This window comes from Spea bombifrons, chromosome 3, assembly GCF_027358695.1.
Source record: "Spea bombifrons isolate aSpeBom1 chromosome 3, aSpeBom1.2.pri, whole genome shotgun sequence".
NCBI classification, from domain to species: Eukaryota; Metazoa; Chordata; class Amphibia; order Anura; family Pelobatidae; genus Spea; species Spea bombifrons.
The window spans coordinates 2,507,475-2,524,288 of record NC_071089.1 but is presented as its reverse complement, the minus strand read 5'-3'; the positions used below and the strand labels follow the sequence as shown (position 1 = coordinate 2,524,288).

General features: G+C 44.5%; 10 non-coding genes across 10 annotated transcripts; all 10 read left to right on the top strand.

The window, feature by feature from the left end:
- The first annotated feature begins 370 nt into the window (after window positions 1-370).
- On the top strand, window positions 371-485 carry LOC128487932 (U5 spliceosomal RNA). The gene has a single exon (XR_008353378.1). It is a non-coding gene; the product is annotated as a U5 spliceosomal RNA (small nuclear RNA).
- A 1,623-nt stretch (window positions 486-2,108) lies between these two features.
- On the top strand, window positions 2,109-2,223 carry LOC128487931 (U5 spliceosomal RNA). The gene has a single exon (XR_008353377.1). It is a non-coding gene; the product is annotated as a U5 spliceosomal RNA (small nuclear RNA).
- Window positions 2,224-3,845: 1,622 nt separating this feature from the next.
- Window positions 3,846-3,960, top strand: LOC128487930 (U5 spliceosomal RNA). The gene has a single exon (XR_008353376.1). It is a non-coding gene; the product is annotated as a U5 spliceosomal RNA (small nuclear RNA).
- A 1,623-nt stretch (window positions 3,961-5,583) lies between these two features.
- LOC128487929 (U5 spliceosomal RNA) lies at window positions 5,584-5,698 on the top strand. The gene has a single exon (XR_008353375.1). It is a non-coding gene; the product is annotated as a U5 spliceosomal RNA (small nuclear RNA).
- Window positions 5,699-7,321: 1,623 nt separating this feature from the next.
- On the top strand, window positions 7,322-7,436 carry LOC128487928 (U5 spliceosomal RNA). Its single transcript, XR_008353374.1, has one exon. It is a non-coding gene; the product is annotated as a U5 spliceosomal RNA (small nuclear RNA).
- A 1,623-nt stretch (window positions 7,437-9,059) lies between these two features.
- On the top strand, window positions 9,060-9,174 carry LOC128487927 (U5 spliceosomal RNA). The gene has a single exon (XR_008353373.1). It is a non-coding gene; the product is annotated as a U5 spliceosomal RNA (small nuclear RNA).
- Window positions 9,175-10,797: 1,623 nt separating this feature from the next.
- Window positions 10,798-10,912, top strand: LOC128487926 (U5 spliceosomal RNA). The gene has a single exon (XR_008353372.1). It is a non-coding gene; the product is annotated as a U5 spliceosomal RNA (small nuclear RNA).
- Window positions 10,913-12,535: 1,623 nt separating this feature from the next.
- Window positions 12,536-12,650, top strand: LOC128487925 (U5 spliceosomal RNA). The gene has a single exon (XR_008353371.1). It is a non-coding gene; the product is annotated as a U5 spliceosomal RNA (small nuclear RNA).
- A 1,624-nt stretch (window positions 12,651-14,274) lies between these two features.
- Window positions 14,275-14,389, top strand: LOC128488126 (U5 spliceosomal RNA). Its single transcript, XR_008353563.1, has one exon. It is a non-coding gene; the product is annotated as a U5 spliceosomal RNA (small nuclear RNA).
- Window positions 14,390-16,013: 1,624 nt separating this feature from the next.
- LOC128488200 (U5 spliceosomal RNA) lies at window positions 16,014-16,128 on the top strand. The gene has a single exon (XR_008353633.1). It is a non-coding gene; the product is annotated as a U5 spliceosomal RNA (small nuclear RNA).
- Window positions 16,129-16,814: the final 686 nt, after the last annotated feature.

Genomic DNA, 16,814 nt, shown 5'->3' with positions numbered 1-16,814 from the left:
GGAAGTTGCGGACCCCCGTAGGTAAGCGGTGGGGGAGTTACAATCTTCAGCTTTTCTTTTCTTAACGCAAACAACATTGTTTCAAAGAAGCAACCTCGCGCCCCAGTCACTAAGACTGCTGGAAGGTTTGTTTGAGCTGCCGCCTCATTTGAATACCCATGATGCACCGAGAAACGCCCCGCCTTATTGTTAGTTTAATAAGACTTTAAAACAGCCCAATATTAAATAGTTCCAATCCCTTTGCAATTGTGTTTTGCATGTGTTAAAGGTTCCAATGATCAGGCAAGAGCTGGGTGGGATTAATTAAACACACCTTAACCTCGAGGAGCACTGCCTGTGGCCGGGCCGTTGCCCTGCGGCATGCTTGGGTATACTCTGGTTTCTCTTCAGACCGAATAAATCTTTCGCCTTTTACTAAAGATTTCCGTGGGGAGGAACGACCATGAGTCTTAATCAATTTTTTGATGCCTGGCGTTTGCTGGGCTTCTTTGCTGTTGTTAACGATAGATCAAAAAGATTGCTTGCTTTAGTCGCAAGCTTCGTCCTGGCTAAGGGCTGCGTCGCATCCAGAAGCGCAAAATATCCTGCCTGTGTCATGCTATGTACTGTTTGGGGTTGTAGAAATGCTTTAATGAGGCAGAGTTAGACCACGCCCTCCAGACTGTATGCAAATAAGCCTGTACATATGCTTTCAAGCATATTCCCAATTGTTCTTTATGATAATAAACAAACCAAAAAAAAAAAACAACTGTCCTTAAATGTTTAACATTGAGATCTCTGTTCCTCACATGTGCAGTTGTATTATTCATTTCCTCAAATATCAATAGTGAAACATCTGGAAAAAGTACTCACCACACGCTTAAGGGGCCGGTTTTCAGCATGGAAAGGACTAATGCGCCCTCTGTACGTTCAGTGATCATAGCTTTTTTGCTATTTGTTTAAAAGCTTTCCGACACGAGTTGGGAAGCTCTATGCGTGTGGAAAGATCAGGTTGCAGACTTCATTTTTGGCAAAGTGTCTAGTCTGCCGTGTTTGGATTGACTTTTGCCGCTCCGATGCCGTGCTGCGCTCCTTCTTTGTGGCGGTGCTGGGGAGTCCGGTCGTCCGTGCGCTGCCGTTAGTGAGCCTTTTGCTCGTTCGTCGCAAGGCCGTATGGTGAACTGTCCGAGATTTTGTGCGTTTTCTTCCCGCCGCAGTTTTAATACAAAAACAATTTTGTTAGGTACTTTTTATAATCTTAGGTGCAAAATGTTGGCACTGGCGATGCTGCTTAAGACAAAAAGAAATTGAAGGAAATCAGGCTTTTTTGGTGTTTGTGAAAAGGATGGGCTAAACACGCCACAATGGGGAAGGATTCTAAGCCTTACCTAACCCTAAACTGTCAACCGTAAACCATTAACAGTACTCCGACGCTAACTGTAACTGGGCCTCTTCAAAGCCATGAGCTTAACCCGCCCCTAACCCAAGCTCTATCACCAAACCTTTCCATGCTTAAACGTTTCTAACCGCTAACTTTGGAAAGGTGGTTTAATTAGAAAGATTGGATTTGTGGAAAAGATATATTTGCTTTCAAAGGAAACAGCATCAGGCAACTTGGTATTTGTGAAGCCGATGGGTTCAGCACGCCACGATTGGAAAAAAGAGTAGTAATCAGATTCCATCCCGAAGCCTTACCCCTAACCTTGTAACACAGCCCAAAGAATGTGTGCCAGGAACTTCTGGTGGCTGCAGCAGAAGGGGAAGTTGCGGACCCCCGTAGGTAAGCGGTGGGGGAGTTACAATCTTCAGCTTTTCTTTTCTTAACGCAAACAACATTGTTTCAAAGAAGCAACCTCGCGCCCCAGTCACTAAGACTGCTGGAAGGTTTGTTTGAGCTGCCGCCTCATTTGAATACCCATGATGCACCGAGAAACGCCCCGCCTTATTGTTAGTTTAATAAGACTTTAAAACAGCCCAATATTAAATAGTTCCAATCCCTTTGCAATTGTGTTTTGCATGTGTTAAAGGTTCCAATGATCAGGCAAGAGCTGGGTGGGATTAATTAAACACACCTTAACCTCGAGGAGCACTGCCTGTGGCCGGGCCGTTGCCCTGCGGCATGCTTGGGTATACTCTGGTTTCTCTTCAGACCGAATAAATCTTTCGCCTTTTACTAAAGATTTCCGTGGGGAGGAACGACCATGAGTCTTAATCAATTTTTTGATGCCTGGCGTTTGCTGGGCTTCTTTGCTGTTGTTAATGATAGATCAAAAAGATTGCTTGCTTTAGTCGCAAGCTTCGTCCTGGCTAAGGGCTGCGTCGCATCCAGAAGCGCAAAATATCCTGCCTGTGTCATGCTATGTACTGTTTGGGGTTGTAGAAATGCTTTAATGAGGCAGAGTTAGACCACGCCCTCCAGACTGTATGCAAATAAGCCTGTACATATGCTTTCAAGCATATTCCCAATTGTTCTTTATGATAATAAACAAACCAAAAAAAAAAAACAACTGTCCTTAAATGTTTAACATTGAGATCTCTGTTCCTCACATGTGCAGTTGTATTATTCATTTCCTCAAATATCAATAGTGAAACATCTGGAAAAAGTACTCACCACACGCTTAAGGGGCCGGTTTTCAGCATGGAAAGGACTAATGCGCCCTCTGTACGTTCAGTGATCATAGCTTTTTTGCTATTTGTTTAAAAGCTTTCCGACACGAGTTGGGAAGCTCTATGCGTGTGGAAAGATCAGGTTGCAGACTTCATTTTTGGCAAAGTGTCTAGTCTGCCGTGTTTGGATTGACTTTTGCCGCTCTGATGCCGTGCTGCGCTCCTTCTTTGTGGCGGTGCTGGGGAGTCCGGTCGTCCGTGCGCTGCCGTTAGTGAGCCTTTTGCTCGTTCGTCGCAAGGCCGTATGGTGAACTGTCCGAGATTTTGTGCGTTTTCTTCCCGCCGCAGTTTTAATACAAAAACAATTTTGTTAGGTACTTTTTATAATCTTAGGTGCAAAATGTTGGCACTGGCGATGCTGCTTAAGACAAAAAGAAATTGAAGGAAATCAGGCTTTTTTGGTGTTTGTGAAAAGGATGGGCTAAACACGCCACAATGGGGAAGGATTCTAAGCCTTACCTAACCCTAAACTGTCAACCGTAAACCATTAACAGTACTCCGACGCTAACTGTAACTGGGCCTCTTCAAAGCCATGAGCTTAACCCGCCCCTAACCCAAGCTCTATCACCAAACCTTTCCATGCTTAAACGTTTCTAACCGCTAACTTTGGAAAGGTGGTTTAATTAGAAAGATTGGATTTGTGGAAAAGATATATTTGCTTTCAAAGGAAACAGCATCAGGCAACTTGGTATTTGTGAAGCCGATGGGTTCAGCACGCCACGATTGGAAAAAAGAGTAGTAATCAGATTCCATCCCGAAGCCTTACCCCTAACCTTGTAACACAGCCCAAAGAATGTGTGCCAGGAACTTCTGGTGGCTGCAGCAGAAGGGGAAGTTGCGGACCCCCGTAGGTAACGGTGGGGGAGTTACAATCTTCAGCTTTTCTTTTCTTAACGCAAACAACATTGTTTCAAAGAAGCAACCTCGCGCCCCAGTCACTAAGACTGCTGGAAGGTTTGTTTGAGCTGCCGCCTCATTTGAATACCCATGATGCACCGAGAAACGCCCCGCCTTATTGTTAGTTTAATAAGACTTTAAAACAGCCCAATATTAAATAGTTCCAATCCCTTTGCAATTGTGTTTTGCATGTGTTAAAGGTTCCAATGATCAGGCAAGAGCTGGGTGGGATTAATTAAACACACCTTAACCTCGAGGAGCACTGCCTGTGGCCGGGGCGTTGCCCTGCGGCATGCTTGGGTATACTCTGGTTTCTCTTCAGACCGAATAAATCTTTCGCCTTTTACTAAAGATTTCCGTGGGGAGGAACGACCATGAGTCTTAATCAATTTTTTGATGCCTGGCGTTTGCTGGGCTTCTTTGCTGTTGTTAACGATAGATCAAAAAGATTGTTTGCTTTAGTCGCAAGCTTCGTCCTGGCTAAGGGCTGCGTCGCATCCAGAAGCGCAAAATATCCTGCCTGTGTCATGCTATGTACTGTTTGGGGTTGTAGAAATGCTTTAATGAGGCAGAGTTAGACCACGCCCTCCAGACTGTATGCAAATAAGCCTGTACACATGCTTTCAAGCATATTCCCAATTGTTCTTTATGATAATAAACAAACCAAAAAAAAAAAACAACTGTCCTTAAATGTTTAACATTGAGATCCCTGTTCCTCACATGTGCAGTTGTATTATTCATTTCCTCAAATATCAATAGTGAAACATCTGGAAAAAGTACTCACCACACACTTAAGGGGCCGGTTTTCAGCATGGAAAGGACTAATGCGCCCTCTGTACGTTCAGTGATCATAGCTTTTTTGCTATTTGTTTAAAAGCTTTCCGACACGAGTTGGGAAGCTCTATGCGTGTGGAAAGATCAGGTTGCAGACTTCATTTTTGGCAAAGTGTCTAGTCTGCCGTGTTTGGATTGACTTTTGCCGCTCCGATGCCGTGCTGCGCTCCTTCTTTGTGGCGGTGCTGGGGAGTCCGGTCGTCCGTGTGCTGCCGTTAGTGAGCCTTTTGCTCGTTTGTCGCAAGGCCGTATGGTGAACTGTCCGAGATTTTGTGCGTTTTCTTCCCGCCGCAGTTTTAATACAAAAACAATTTTGTTAGGTACTTTTTATAATCTTAGGTGCAAAATGTTGGCACTGGCGATGCTGCTTAAGACAAAAAGAAATTGAAGGAAATCAGGCTTTTTTGGTGTTTGTGAAAAGGATGGGCTAAACACGCCACAATGGGGAAGGATTCTAAGCCTTACCTAACCCTAAACTGTCAACCGTAAACCATTAACAGTACTCCGACGCTAACTGTAACTGGGCCTCTTCAAAGCCATGAGCTTAACCCGCCCCTAACCCAAGCTCTATCACCAAACCTTTCCATGCTTAAACGTTTCTAACCGCTAACTTTGGAAAGGTGGTTTAATTAGAAAGATTGGATTTGTGGAAAAGATATATTTGCTTTCAAAGGAAACAGCATCAGGCAACTTGGTATTTCTGAAGCCGATGGGTTCAGCACGCCACGATTGGAAAAAAGAGTAGTAATCAGATTCCATCCCGAAGCCTTACCCCTAACCTTGTAACACAGCCCAAAGAATGTGTGCCAGGAACTTCTGGTGGCTGCAGCAGAAGGGGAAGTTGCGGACCCCCGTAGGTAAGCGGTGGGGGAGTTACAATCTTCAGCTTTTCTTTTCTTAACGCAAACAACATTGTTTCAAAGAAGCAACCTCGCGCCCCAGTCACTAAGACTGCTGGAAGGTTTGTTTGAGCTGCCGCCTCATTTGAATACCCATGATGCACCGAGAAACGCCCCGCCTTATTGTTAGTTTAATAAGACTTTAAAACAGCCCAATATTAAATAGTTCCAATCCCTTTGCAATTGTGTTTTGCATGTGTTAAAGGTTCCAATGATCAGGCAAGAGCTGGGTGGGATTAATTAAACACACCTTAACCTCGAGGAGCACTGCCTGTGGCCGGGCCGTTGCCCTGCGGCATGCTTGGGTATACTCTGGTTTCTCTTCAGACCGAATAAATCTTTCGCCTTTTACTAAAGATTTCCGTGGGGAGGAACGACCATGAGTCTTAATCAATTTTTTGATGCCTGGCGTTTGCTGGGCTTCTTTGCTGTTGTTAACGATAGATCAAAAAGATTGTTTGCTTTAGTCGCAAGCTTTGTCCTGGCTAAGGGCTGCGTCGCATCCAGAAGCGCAAAATATCCTGCCTGTGTCATGCTATGTACTGTTTGGGGTTGTAGAAATGCTTTAATGAGGCAGAGTTAGACCACGCCCTCCAGACTGTATGCAAATAAGCCTGTACATATGCTTTCAAGCATATTCCCAATTGTTCTTTATGATAATAAACAAACCAAAAAAAAAAAACAACTGTCCTTAAATGTTTAACATTGAGATCTCTGTTCCTCACATGTGCAGTTGTATTATTCATTTCCTCAAATATCAATAGTGAAACATCTGGAAAAAGTACTCACCACACGCTTAAGGGGCCGGTTTTCAGCATGGAAAGGACTAATGCGCCCTCTGTACGTTCAGTGATCATAGCTTTTTTGCTATTTGTTTAAAAGCTTTCCGACACGAGTTGGGAAGCTCTATGCGTGTGGAAAGATCAGGTTGCAGACTTCATTTTTGGCAAAGTGTCTAGTCTGCCGTGTTTGGATTGACTTTTGCCGCTCCGATGCCGTGCTGCGCTCCTTCTTTGTGGCGGTGCTGGGGAGTCCGGTCGTCCGTGCGCTGCCGTTAGTGAGCCTTTTGCTCGTTCGTCGCAAGGCCGTATGGTGAACTGTCCGAGATTTTGTGCGTTTTCTTCCCGCCGCAGTTTTAATACAAAAACAATTTTGTTAGGTACTTTTTATAATCTTAGGTGCAAAATGTTGGCACTGGCGATGCTGCTTAAGACAAAAAGAAATTGAAGGAAATCAGGCTTTTTTGGTGTTTGTGAAAAGGATGGGCTAAACACGCCACAATGGGGAAGGATTCTAAGCCTTACCTAACCCTAAACTGTCAACCGTAAACCATTAACAGTACTCCGACGCTAACTGTAACTGGGCCTCTTCAAAGCCATGAGCTTAACCCGCCCCTAACCCAAGCTCTATCACCAAACCTTTCCATGCTTAAACGTTTCTAACCGCTAACTTTGGAAAGGTGGTTTAATTAGAAAGATTGGATTTGTGGAAAAGATATATTTGCTTTCAAAGGAAACAGCATCAGGCAACTTGGTATTTGTGAAGCCGATGGGTTCAGCACGCCACGATTGGAAAAAAGAGTAGTAATCAGATTCCATCCCGAAGCCTTACCCCTAACCTTGTAACACAGCCCAAAGAATGTGTGCCAGGAACTTCTGGTGGCTGCAGCAGAAGGGGAAGTTGCGGACCCCCGTAGGTAAGCGGTGGGGGAGTTACAATCTTCAGCTTTTCTTTTCTTAACGCAAACAACATTGTTTCAAAGAAGCAACCTCGCGCCCCAGTCACTAAGACTGCTGGAAGGTTTGTTTGAGCTGCCGCCTCATTTGAATACCCATGATGCACCGAGAAACGCCCCGCCTTATTGTTAGTTTAATAAGACTTTAAAACAGCCCAATATTAAATAGTTCCAATCCCTTTGCAATTGTGTTTTGCATGTGTTAAAGGTTCCAATGATCAGGCAAGAGCTGGGTGGGATTAATTAAACACACCTTAACCTCGAGGAGCACTGCCTGTGGCCGGGCCGTTGCCCTGCGGCATGCTTGGGTATACTCTGGTTTCTCTTCAGACCGAATAAATCTTTCGCCTTTTACTAAAGATTTCCGTGGGGAGGAACGACCATGAGTCTTAATCAATTTTTTGATGCCTGGCGTTTGCTGGGCTTCTTTGCTGTTGTTAATGATAGATCAAAAAGATTGCTTGCTTTAGTCGCAAGTTTCGTCCTGGCTAAGGGCTGCGTCGCATCCAGAAGCGCAAAATATCCTGCCTGTGTCATGCTATGTACTGTTTGGGGTTGTAGAAATGCTTTAATGAGGCAGAGTTAGACCACGCCCTCCAGACTGTATGCAAATAAGCCTGTACATATGCTTTCAAGCATATTCCCAATTGTTCTTTATGATAATAAACAAACCAAAAAAAAAAAAACAACTGTCCTTAAATGTTTAACATTGAGATCTCTGTTCCTCACATGTGCAGTTGTATTATTCATTTCCTCAAATATCAATAGTGAAACATCTGGAAAAAGTACTCACCACACGCTTAAGGGGCCGGTTTTCAGCATGGAAAGGACTAATGCGCCCTCTGTACGTTCAGTGATCATAGCTTTTTTGCTATTTGTTTGAAAGCTTTCCGACACGAGTTGGGAAGCTCTATGCGTGTGGAAAGATCAGGTTGCAGACTTCATTTTTGGCAAAGTGTCTAGTCTGCCGTGTTTGGATTGACTTTTGCCGCTCCGATGCCGTGCTGCGCTCCTTCTTTGTGGCGGTGCTGGGGAGTCCGGTCGTCCGTGCGCTGCCGTTAGTGAGCCTTTTGCTCGTTCGTCGCAAGGCCGTATGGTGAACTGTCCGAGATTTTGTGCGTTTTCTTCCCGCCGCAGTTTTAATACAAAAACAATTTTGTTAGGTACTTTTTATAATCTTAGGTGCAAAATGTTGGCACTGGCGATGCTGCTTAAGACAAAAAGAAATTGAAGGAAATCAGGCTTTTTTGGTGTTTGTGAAAAGGATGGGCTAAACACGCCACAATGGGGAAGGATTCTAAGCCTTACCTAACCCTAAACTGTCAACCGTAAACCATTAACAGTACTCCGACGCTAACTGTAACTGGGCCTCTTCAAAGCCATGAGCTTAACCCGCCCCTAACCCAAGCTCTATCACCAAACCTTTCCATGCTTAAACGTTTCTAACCGCTAACTTTGGAAAGGTGGTTTAATTAGAAAGATTGGATTTGTGGAAAAGATATATTTGCTTTCAAAGGAAACAGCATCAGGCAACTTGGTATTTGTGAAGCCGATGGGTTCAGCACGCCACGATTGGAAAAAAGAGTAGTAATCAGATTCCATCCCGAAGCCTTACCCCTAACCTTGTAACACAGCCCAAAGAATGTGTGCCAGGAACTTCTGGTGGCTGCAGCAGAAGGGGAAGTTGCGGACCCCCGTAGGTAACGGTGGGGGAGTTACAATCTTCAGCTTTTCTTTTCTTAACGCAAACAACATTGTTTCAAAGAAGCAACCTCGCGCCCCAGTCACTAAGACTGCTGGAAGGTTTGTTTGAGCTGCCGCCTCATTTGAATACCCATGATGCACCGAGAAACGCCCCGCCTTATTGTTAGTTTAATAAGACTTTAAAACAGCCCAATATTAAATAGTTCCAATCCCTTTGCAATTGTGTTTTGCATGTGTTAAAGGTTCCAATGATCAGGCAAGAGCTGGGTGGGATTAATTAAACACACCTTAACCTCGAGGAGCACTGCCTGTGGCCGGGGCGTTGCCCTGCGGCATGCTTGGGTATACTCTGGTTTCTCTTCAGACCGAATAAATCTTTCGCCTTTTACTAAAGATTTCCGTGGGGAGGAACGACCATGAGTCTTAATCAATTTTTTGATGCCTGGCGTTTGCTGGGCTTCTTTGCTGTTGTTAACGATAGATCAAAAAGATTGCTTGCTTTAGTCGCAAGCTTCGTTCTGGCTAAGGGCTGCGTCGCATCCAGAAGCGCAAAATATCCTGCCTGTGTCATGCTATGTACTGTTTGGGGTTGTAGAAATGCTTTAATGAGGCAGAGTTAGACCACGCCCTCCAGACTGTATGCAAATAAGCCTGTACACATGCTTTCAAGCATATTCCCAATTGTTCTTTATGATAATAAACAAACCAAAAAAAAAAAACAACTGTCCTTAAATGTTTAACATTGAGATCCCTGTTCCTCACATGTGCAGTTGTATTATTCATTTCCTCAAATATCAATAGTGAAACATCTGGAAAAAGTACTCACCACACACTTAAGGGGCCGGTTTTCAGCATGGAAAGGACTAATGCGCCCTCTGTACGTTCAGTGATCATAGCTTTTTTGCTATTTGTTTAAAAGCTTTCCGACACGAGTTGGGAAGCTCTATGCGTGTGGAAAGATCAGGTTGCAGACTTCATTTTTGGCAAAGTGTCTAGTCTGCCGTGTTTGGATTGACTTTTGCCGCTCCGATGCCGTGCTGCGCTCCTTCTTTGTGGCGGTGCTGGGGAGTCCGGTCGTCCGTGTGCTGCCGTTAGTGAGCCTTTTGCTCGTTTGTCGCAAGGCCGTATGGTGAACTGTCCGAGATTTTGTGCGTTTTCTTCCCGCCGCAGTTTTAATACAAAAACAATTTTGTTAGGTACTTTTTATAATCTTAGGTGCAAAATGTTGGCACTGGCGATGCTGCTTAAGACAAAAAGAAATTGAAGGAAATCAGGCTTTTTTGGTGTTTGTGAAAAGGATGGGCTAAACACGCCACAATGGGGAAGGATTCTAAGCCTTACCTAACCCTAAACTGTCAACCGTAAACCATTAACAGTACTCCGACGCTAACTGTAACTGGGCCTCTTCAAAGCCATGAGCTTAACCCGCCCCTAACCCAAGCTCTATCACCAAACCTTTCCATGCTTAAACGTTTCTAACCGCTAACTTTGGAAAGGTGGTTTAATTAGAAAGATTGGATTTGTGGAAAAGATATATTTGCTTTCAAAGGAAACAGCATCAGGCAACTTGGTATTTCTGAAGCCGATGGGTTCAGCACGCCACGATTGGAAAAAAGAGTAGTAATCAGATTCCATCCCGAAGCCTTACCCCTAACCTTGTAACACAGCCCAAAGAATGTGTGCCAGGAACTTCTGGTGGCTGCAGCAGAAGGGGAAGTTGCGGACCCCCGTAGGTAAGCGGTGGGGGAGTTACAATCTTCAGCTTTTCTTTTCTTAACGCAAACAACATTGTTTCAAAGAAGCAACCTCGCGCCCCAGTCACTAAGACTGCTGGAAGGTTTGTTTGAGCTGCCGCCTCATTTGAATACCCATGATGCACCGAGAAACGCCCCGCCTTATTGTTAGTTTAATAAGACTTTAAAACAGCCCAATATTAAATAGTTCCAATCCCTTTGCAATTGTGTTTTGCATGTGTTAAAGGTTCCAATGATCAGGCAAGAGCTGGGTGGGATTAATTAAACACACCTTAACCTCGAGGAGCACTGCCTGTGGCCGGGCCGTTGCCCTGCGGCATGCTTGGGTATACTCTGGTTTCTCTTCAGACCGAATAAATCTTTCGCCTTTTACTAAAGATTTCCGTGGGGAGGAACGACCATGAGTCTTAATCAATTTTTTGATGCCTGGCGTTTGCTGGGCTTCTTTGCTGTTGTTAACGATAGATCAAAAAGATTGTTTGCTTTCGTCGCAAGCTTCGTCCTGGCTAAGGGCTGCGTCGCATCCAGAAGCGCAAAATATCCTGCCTGTGTCATGCTATGTACTGTTTGGGGTTGTAGAAATGCTTTAATGAGGCAGAGTTAGACCACGCCCTCCAGACTGTATGCAAATAAGCCTGTACATATGCTTTCAAGCATATTCCCAATTGTTCTTTATGATAATAAACAAACCAAAAAAAAAAAACAACTGTCCTTAAATGTTTAACATTGAGATCTCTGTTCCTCACATGTGCAGTTGTATTATTCATTTCCTCAAATATCAATAGTGAAACATCTGGAAAAAGTACTCACCACACGCTTAAGGGGCCGGTTTTCAGCATGGAAAGGACTAATGCGCCCTCTGTACGTTCAGTGATCATAGCTTTTTTGCTATTTGTTTAAAAGCTTTCCGACACGAGTTGGGAAGCTCTATGCGTGTGGAAAGATCAGGTTGCAGACTTCATTTTTGGCAAAGTGTCTAGTCTGCCGTGTTTGGATTGACTTTTGCCGCTCCGATGCCGTGCTGCGCTCCTTCTTTGTGGCGGTGCTGGGGAGTCCGGTCGTCCGTGCGCTGCCGTTAGTGAGCCTTTTGCTCGTTCGTCGCAAGGCCGTATGGTGAACTGTCCGAGATTTTGTGCGTTTTCTTCCCGCCGCAGTTTTAATACAAAAACAATTTTGTTAGGTACTTTTTATAATCTTAGGTGCAAAATGTTGGCACTGGCGATGCTGCTTAAGACAAAAAGAAATTGAAGGAAATCAGGCTTTTTTGGTGTTTGTGAAAAGGATGGGCTAAACACGCCACAATGGGGAAGGATTCTAAGCCTTACCTAACCCTAAACTGTCAACCGTAAACCATTAACAGTACTCCGACGCTAACTGTAACTGGGCCTCTTCAAAGCCATGAGCTTAACCCGCCCCTAACCCAAGCTCTATCACCAAACCTTTCCATGCTTAAACGTTTCTAACCGCTAACTTTGGAAAGGTGGTTTAATTAGAAAGATTGGATTTGTGGAAAAGATATATTTGCTTTCAAAGGAAACAGCATCAGGCAACTTGGTATTTGTGAAGCCGATGGGTTCAGCACGCCACGATTGGAAAAAAGAGTAGTAATCAGATTCCATCCCGAAGCCTTACCCCTAACCTTGTAACACAGCCCAAAGAATGTGTGCCAGGAACTTCTGGTGGCTGCAGCAGAAGGGGAAGTTGCGGACCCCCGTAGGTAAGCGGTGGGGGAGTTACAATCTTCAGCTTTTCTTTTCTTAACGCAAACAACATTGTTTCAAAGAAGCAACCTCGCGCCCCAGTCACTAAGACTGCTGGAAGGTTTGTTTGAGCTGCCGCCTCATTTGAATACCCATGATGCACCGAGAAACGCCCCGCCTTATTGTTAGTTTAATAAGACTTTAAAACAGCCCAATATTAAATAGTTCCAATCCCTTTGCAATTGTGTTTTGCATGTGTTAAAGGTTCCAATGATCAGGCAAGAGCTGGGTGGGATTAATTAAACACACCTTAACCTCGAGGAGCACTGCCTGTGGCCGGGCCGTTGCCCTGCGGCATGCTTGGGTATACTCTGGTTTCTCTTCAGACCGAATAAATCTTTCGCCTTTTACTAAAGATTTCCGTGGGGAGGAACGACCATGAGTCTTAATCAATTTTTTGATGCCTGGCGTTTGCTGGGCTTCTTTGCTGTTGTTAATGATAGATCAAAAAGATTGCTTGCTTTAGTCGCAAGTTTCGTCCTGGCTAAGGGCTGCGTCGCATCCAGAAGCGCAAAATATCCTGCCTGTGTCATGCTATGTACTGTTTGGGGTTGTAGAAATGCTTTAATGAGGCAGAGTTAGACCACGCCCTCCAGACTGTATGCAAATAAGCCTGTACATATGCTTTCAAGCATATTCCCAATTGTTCTTTATGATAATAAACAAACCAAAAAAAAAAAAACAACTGTCCTTAAATGTTTAACATTGAGATCTCTGTTCCTCACATGTGCAGTTGTATTATTCATTTCCTCAAATATCAATAGTGAAACATCTGGAAAAAGTACTCACCACACGCTTAAGGGGCCGGTTTTCAGCATGGAAAGGACTAATGCGCCCTCTGTACGTTCAGTGATCATAGCTTTTTTGCTATTTGTTTGAAAGCTTTCCGACACGAGTTGGGAAGCTCTATGCGTGTGGAAAGATCAGGTTGCAGACTTCATTTTTGGCAAAGTGTCTAGTCTGCCGTGTTTGGATTGACTTTTGCCGCTCCGATGCCGTGCTGCGCTCCTTCTTTGTGGCGGTGCTGGGGAGTCCGGTCGTCCGTGCGCTGCCGTTAGTGAGCCTTTTGCTCGTTCGTCGCAAGGCCGTATGGTGAACTGTCCGAGATTTTGTGCGTTTTCTTCCCGCCGCAGTTTTAATACAAAAACAATTTTGTTAGGTACTTTTTATAATCTTAGGTGCAAAATGTTGGCACTGGCGATGCTGCTTAAGACAAAAAGAAATTGAAGGAAATCAGGCTTTTTTGGTGTTTGTGAAAAGGATGGGCTAAACACGCCACAATGGGGAAGGATTCTAAGCCTTACCTAACCCTAAACTGTCAACCGTAAACCATTAACAGTACTCCGACGCTAACTGTAACTGGGCCTCTTCAAAGCCATGAGCTTAACCCGCCCCTAACCCAAGCTCTATCACCAAACCTTTCCATGCTTAAACGTTTCTAACCGCTAACTTTGGAAAGGTGGTTTAATTAGAAAGATTGGATTTGTGGAAAAGATATATTTGCTTTCAAAGGAAACAGCATCAGGCAACTTGGTATTTGTGAAGCCGATGGGTTCAGCACGCCACGATTGGAAAAAAGAGTAGTAATCAGATTCCATCCCGAAGCCTTACCCCTAACCTTGTAACACAGCCCAAAGAATGTGTGCCAGGAACTTCTGGTGGCTGCAGCAGAAGGGGAAGTTGCGGACCCCCGTAGGTAAGCGGTGGGGGAGTTACAATCTTCAGCTTTTCTTTTCTTAACGCAAACAACATTGTTTCAAAGAAGCAACCTCGCGCCCCAGTCACTAAGACTGCTGGAAGGTTTGTTTGAGCTGCCGCCTCATTTGAATACCCATGATGCACCGAGAAACGCCCCGCCTTATTGTTAGTTTAATAAGACTTTAAAACAGCCCAATATTAAATAGTTCCAATCCCTTTGCAATTGTGTTTTGCATGTGTTAAAGGTTCCAATGATCAGGCAAGAGCTGGGTGGGATTAATTAAACACACCTTAACCTCGAGGAGCACTGCCTGTGGCCGGGCCGTTGCCCTGCGGCATGCTTGGGTATACTCTGGTTTCTCTTCAGACTGAATAAATCTTTCGCCTTTTACTAAAGATTTCCGTGGGGAGGAACGACCATGAGTCTTAATCAATTTTTTGATGCCTGGCGTTTGCTGGGCTTCTTTGCTGTTGTTAACGATAGATCGAAAAGATTGCTTGCTTTAGTCGCAAGCTTCGTCCTGGCTAAGGGCTGCGTCGCATCCAGAAGCGCAAAATATCCTGCCTGTGTCATGCTATGTACTGTTTGGGGTTGTAGAAATGCTTTAACGAGGCAGAGTTAGACCACGCCCTCCAGACTGTATGCAAATAAGCCTGTACATATGCTTTCAAGCATATTCCCAATTGTTCTTTATGATAATAAACAAACCAAAAAAAAAAAAACAACTGTCCTTAAATGTTTAACATTGAGATCTCTGTTCCTCACATGTGCAGTTGTATTATTCATTTCCTCAAATATCAATAGTGAAACATCTGGAAAAAGTACTCACCACACGCTTAAGGGGCCGGTTTTCAGCATGGAAAGGACTAATGCGCCCTCTGTACGTTCAGTGATCATAGCTTTTTTGCTATTTGTTTAAAAGCTTTCCGACACGAGTTGGGAAGCTCTATGCGTGTGGAAAGATCAGGTTGCAGACTTCATTTTTGGCAAAGTGTCTAGTCTGCCGTGTTTGGATTGACTTTTGCCGCTCCGATGCCGTGCTGCGCTCCTTCTTTGTGGCGGTGCTGGGGAGTCCGGTCGTCCGTGCGCTGCCGTTAGTGAGCCTTTTGCTCGTTCGTCGCAAGGCCGTATGGTGAACTGTCCGAGATTTTGTGCGTTTTCTTCCCGCCGCAGTTTTAATACAAAAACAATTTTGTTAGGTACTTTTTATAATCTTAGGTGCAAAATGTTGGCACTGGCGATGCTGCTTAAGACAAAAAGAAATTGAAGGAAATCAGGCTTTTTTGGTGTTTGTGAAAAGGATGGGCTAAACACGCCACAATGGGGAAGGATTCTAAGCCTTACCTAACCCTAAACTGTCAACCGTAAACCATTAACAGTACTCCGACGCTAACTGTAACTGGGCCTCTTCAAAGCCATGAGCTTAACCCGCCCCTAACCCAAGCTCTATCACCAAACCTTTCCATGCTTAAACGTTTCTAACCGCTAACTTTGGAAAGGTGGTTTAATTAGAAAGATTGGATTTGTGGAAAAGATATATTTGCTTTCAAAGGAAACAGCATCAGGCAACTTGGTATTTGTGAAGCCGATGGGTTCAGCACGCCACGATTGGAAAAAAGAGTAGTAATCAGATTCCATCCCGAAGCCTTACCCCTAACCTTGTAACACAGCCCAAAGAATGTGTGCCAGGAACTTCTGGTGGCTGCAGCAGAAGGGGAAGTTGCGGACCCCCGTAGGTAAGCGGTGGGGGAGTTACAATCTTCAGCTTTTCTTTTCTTAACGCAAACAACATTGTTTCAAAGAAGCAACCTCGCGCCCCAGTCACTAAGACTGCTGGAAGGTTTGTTTGAGCTGCCGCCTCATTTGAATACCCATGATGCACCGAGAAACGCCCCGCCTTATTGTTAGTTTAATAAGACTTTAAAACAGCCCAATATTAAATAGTTCCAATCCCTTTGCAATTGTGTTTTGCATGTGTTAAAGGTTCCAATGATCAGGCAAGAGCTGGGTGGGATTAATTAAACACACCTTAACCTCGAGGAGCACTGCCTGTGGCCGGGCCGTTGCCCTGCGGCATGCTTGGGTATACTCTGGTTTCTCTTCAGACCGAATAAATCTTTCGCCTTTTATTAAAGATTTCCGTGGGGAGGAACGACCATGAGTCTTAATCAATTTTTTGATGCCTGGCGTTTGCTGGGCTTCTTTGCTGTTGTTAACGATAGATCAAAAAGATTGCTTGCTTTAGTTGCAAGCTTCGTCCTGGCTAAGGGCTGCTTCGCATCCAGAAGCGCAAAATATCCTGCCTGCGTCATGCTATGTACTGTTTGGGGTTGTAGAAATGCTTTAACGAGGCAGAGTTAGACCACGCCCTCCAGACTGTATGCAAATAAGCCTGTACATATGCTTTCAAGCATATTCCCAATTGTTCTTTATGATAATAAACAAACCAAAAAAAAAAAACAACTGTCCTTAAATGTTTAACATTGAGATCTCTGTTCCTCACATGTGCAGTTGTATTATTCATTTCCTCAAATATCAATAGTGAAACATCTGGAAAAAGTACTCACCACACGCTTAAGGGGCCGGTTTTCAGCATGGAAAGGACTAATGCGCCCTCTGTACGTTCAGTGATCATAGCTTTTTTGCTATTTGTTTAAAAGCTTTCCGACTCGAGTTGGGAAGCTCTATGCGTGTGGAAAGATCAGGTTGCAGACTTCATTTTTGGCAAAGTGTCTAGTCTGCCGTGTTTGGATTGACTTTTGCCGCTCCGATGCCGTGCTGCGCTCCTTCTTTGTGGCGGTGCTGGGGAGTCCGGTCGTCCGTGCGCTGCCGTTAGTGAGCCTTTTGCTCGTTCGTCGCAAGGCCGTATGGTGAACTGTCCGAGAT